This window comes from Physeter macrocephalus, chromosome 15 (genome assembly GCF_002837175.3).
Source record: "Physeter macrocephalus isolate SW-GA chromosome 15, ASM283717v5, whole genome shotgun sequence".
Taxonomy (NCBI): Eukaryota; Metazoa; Chordata; class Mammalia; order Artiodactyla; family Physeteridae; genus Physeter; species Physeter macrocephalus.
Genome location: NC_041228.1, coordinates 22,028,201 through 22,032,428, shown reverse-complemented (window position 1 = coordinate 22,032,428; position 4,228 = coordinate 22,028,201).

Below are 4,228 nucleotides of genomic sequence, written 5' to 3'. Positions count from 1 at the left end.
TGTGGCCTCTCCCGTTGCGGAGCACAGGCTCCGGACGCGCAGGCTCAGCGGCCATGGCTCACGGGCCCAGCCGCTCCACGGCATGTGGGATCCTCCCAGACCGGGGCGCGAACTCGGTTCCCCTGCATCGGCAGGCAGACGCGCAACCACTGCGCCACCAGGGAAGCCCCCTATAATGTTACTTTTTAAGCATAATTCTTTGACTAATACCATTCTCCCCTACTAGACTCTAAATGCCATAAGGGTATTGACTGTATCCCTAGCACCTTCTTGCTCAGTGGTTCAATAAGTAAATGTTCGTTGATAGATAAATTTTTTACACATATTCCACAAGGTTATTGTGAGTGAAAAAAAATGTTAACGTGAAAGTCCTTTGTAAACTGAGGAAAAAATGCTCTATAAATGTAAGCTCTTCTGGATCTATTGTCTTTTCAATCAGTATTCAAAGTAAGAGGAAGTGATACTACATATACCGTCAGACTGGCTAGACCCCAAAGTTTCTGGGCTTAAAGCTGGCAGTTGGCAAATGCTTTATCATCTCTGCGGGGGAGGAGAGAGAGAAGCGCTTCATCTCTCATATCACCCCCAGGGGACAAGCAATTCACATAATTGCCCCTGTAGGAGGGAAGAGAGAAAGAAGAAAACAATTCCAAAGACATGAGGCTGGTCCTACAATATCAGCATCTTTGGGGGGTTCCTGCCACTACTGCTATTTTTACAGGTGGCACTCATGGGCTATAATATTCAAATTCACTGAAGATAGCATGCTATAGAGGAAAATTCTGTAGCCTATAATTTATTTTTTAAACCCATCTATCTAAGCACTCTTGAGTTCTAAATAGCTTAATGCCATGTCTTAAAGTTAATCTAACCAGGAAAGTCACGAACACTGGCAATAATCACCTTAATCATTCCAGCTAGCATTGTTAAAAAGTAGGGCATGGAGAGCCGCAAACAAATGCATGGCACTCAATCAGTCAGAGCTTAGAGGAACGATTGTACACTTGGGGTGTGTTTGGAAACTGACTGAAAACTGTGTGAGCAGTAAGCCATGAAGACTGTGCCTCCCGGGTTCCCACCTCTGCTTAACAGTCAACGTGCCGAACTTCAGGACGGGCTCTTAATTTTGATCAGGGCTCCTACTCCCAGTCAAGTGAGGGCAAAGCAGAGTGTGAGAGGTCAGATAAGAGGAAGCAAATTTGTGATCTGTTTGCACTGGCACAGTGAAGGGGTCATGATTTTGGAGCCAAGTGGGAGATACCTTTGTGGTCTCCTTGGTGAGGGAAATTCCCAGAAAAAGCCAACTCTGAATATGTATATGGGGAGGCAGCATGGTTAATCATCATGTTGCACATTGAAAGGGATCAAACCAGCACCAAGTGCTTTTGCTGAAAACAGATGATGTGTCCCTTTTCCCTAGCCGGAGGCAAATTGCTTCTACAAAGAGCTGACTTCGTTATATAAAGAACCGGTACTGCCTGATTTTGAGAGGATGATTACCAAGGGGCAGAGACCTTCTGTCTGATCGGAATATCAGCTTATCTTGGTGCTGAATAATGCATAGTTGTATTTATGTTCTCATTTAAATAGTGTTTAATATTTAACTTGCTATTGCCCATTCACTGTGTTAAAATAAGTGATTCCTAAATAGCACAGACATCACGTGTACTGTAAATGCAGTCATGTTGACATTTGGGGTCTCTCAGAAAACTTACATGAACCTCAGTCATTGAAAAAAATTGTCCTAGAATCTGGGACATGTTACTTCATCAACTCTTGATTAGCCTTCAAAGATCTTTGCAGTATCTGTTGTGGGGAGCCTGAGGGCACTTCATTTTCTTCAAAAACAGTCTTAGTATTGAGAAATGAACTAAGTTTTAAGAAGGTTATTTAAAACTTCGATCATGTTAATGGCATTTTTTAAAACCCAATGAAGACATCATCCTGATTTAATTGCAGAGGCTATTAGTTTATTAAACACTTTGTTATTTGTCCGTTTATACACCATACACTGATTCTAAGTGTCAGCAAGCATCCAAATGAAGAATAAATTAAAAACTCTGTGTTTCTAAGCATCCAGTGTTGAAGCAAAGACGTTGACAAAAATTCTAGATGATGTAAATTATTCTCCCACTTTTTTTTTTCCAAACAGTTGGTCTCCCATAATTTCAATATAATCTTAGATGTTGCATAGATATCTTTGGTGTAGTGACATCTGCACTGGATTTGGAGCCCAAATACATCGGTAAATCTTTTTTTCTGCCCTAAGTGAGGGCATGGGTGATTCATTACCTCTGGATGCCAGTTTATTCATCTGCAGGATGAAGGTGCTGGATTAGGTGCTCATCCTGCTTCCTTTCTGCTCCAACATTCCTTGGCTCTGAGTATTACCCACAGCACTTGTACTAGGTAGGGATGGAACCATGATCCCCCTTTCAAAGCTCAAAGTCTGAAGGACTAGCTCAAGGTCATATATAATCTGAGGAAGCAGCCAGGCTTTGAAGACATTATGACTGCTAATGTCTAACTCATGTTTCCTCTCCAATGAAATAGTGGCCTGAAAGAAATGCTGCATTCAGATGTATGAGTAACAGAGCATCCACAAATAACTCAGTAAGATTCAAGACCACTCGACTTCTAATTTTATCATCTTTAAAAATTATAGGGCAGAAATAAAAAGGGATTTTAAATTACAGCTGGCAAGTGTGTTTCCAATGGAACTTTTTGAAGTCTAAATCATATTTGGACAAAATTACTGACATAAGTAAATTAATAACTCAGCTGAGAGAAAAATCACACTAAAGTATCATTTAATTGCAAAGACAACCAGCACCATTCTCAAGTTAAGAAAAACAAACATAGCGTATCTCCTAACCCCAGCACAGATCTCCTTATTTATAAAATTAATTATGACAATGAGATTAAGAGGTTTAAAATGCAGGCTGCTGTACCATACTTTGGTAGCACTGTAGCAACAATTATATTTAGAAGCTTTTAAATTAAAAATGTAAAAGCCTCGTATTTGTCTTTTTAGTTTAATTAGTTGCTAAGTACCATACTGGAGGTTGCATTCATGACACAGGCTGATGGTTGCAAATCAGTACTCTCTAAAGGATTCACAGCAATTCTTTAAATGAGATGTCATAAATGCTCCATAACAATGCATTTAATTTCAATTTAATATAATCACTTTTATATGGTACATAGTAAAACACAAATCCAGTGCCTTCATAGGCCTCTAAATTGTCAATTTGTTTCCCAGTCCTTCCTCTAGCCTCTCGGAGAAAACACACATATTACAGGAATGCATAAAACAAGCATAGCAAGCATTACTCTGGTTTGGTAACACAGCTACAAACATCTTCTCTGAATGAAGGATAAGTTATCTAAGGTGAATAAAGAATATACCGGTTTGTCTAATGAGTTTAAAACATGAAATAGGTTTATTGTGAAAGTGAAAGCTAAAATAACTGACACTCAAGCCTTGCAGCACTGGCTCACAAGCTTGCCCGAGGGTGGTAATGACAAATAAAGGCCAGTGGTGAGGATATTTTCTGCTTCCCTTATGTACTGCCCAGGGGAAAATGGCAGCACAAGAGTTAAATCTCAAATCCCAAACTGTCACTACTGCTTCTACTATAGCAAATAGAGCTAATTCTCCGGCGGTCTTGGTTCTTGCCCTCAAATTCATCTAAGGGGCTCTATTTTTAAAAAATAATTACTACTAATATGGCAGGCCCACTGCTAGGTGCTTTCCATGATCTTAACAACGCCCCCCAATGTATTGATTATTAGCTCTAGTTTAAAGCTGAGGACATTGAGATTCAGGTTAACAATCCCACAGCTAATAAGTTATGGAATCTATATTTGAATACAAGTCAACTCGATTCCACAGCCCATGCCCTTTTCCACAACCTATACTGTAGCCAAGTGATAGGAATGATCTCCGTATTCTGCTTCATATTAGTCTGTACCTGAATGCTGAGAAGGATGAAACATATGTTTACCCTACTTTGCCATACTTCCTTTGGTGTGCCTGGCCCAGTCGAGTGTCTGCCTCTCCCCGGGCCAACCTTCCTGAAAGTAGTATTTTTTTCTCACTGCCTCCTCGTCCTCATTCTCAATTCACTGAAGTCTGGACTCCATCCCCACTTGCTGAAGTTATTTTCTTTTTTTTTTTGCGGTACGCTGGCCTCTCACTGCTGTGGCCTCTCCCGTTGCAGAGCAC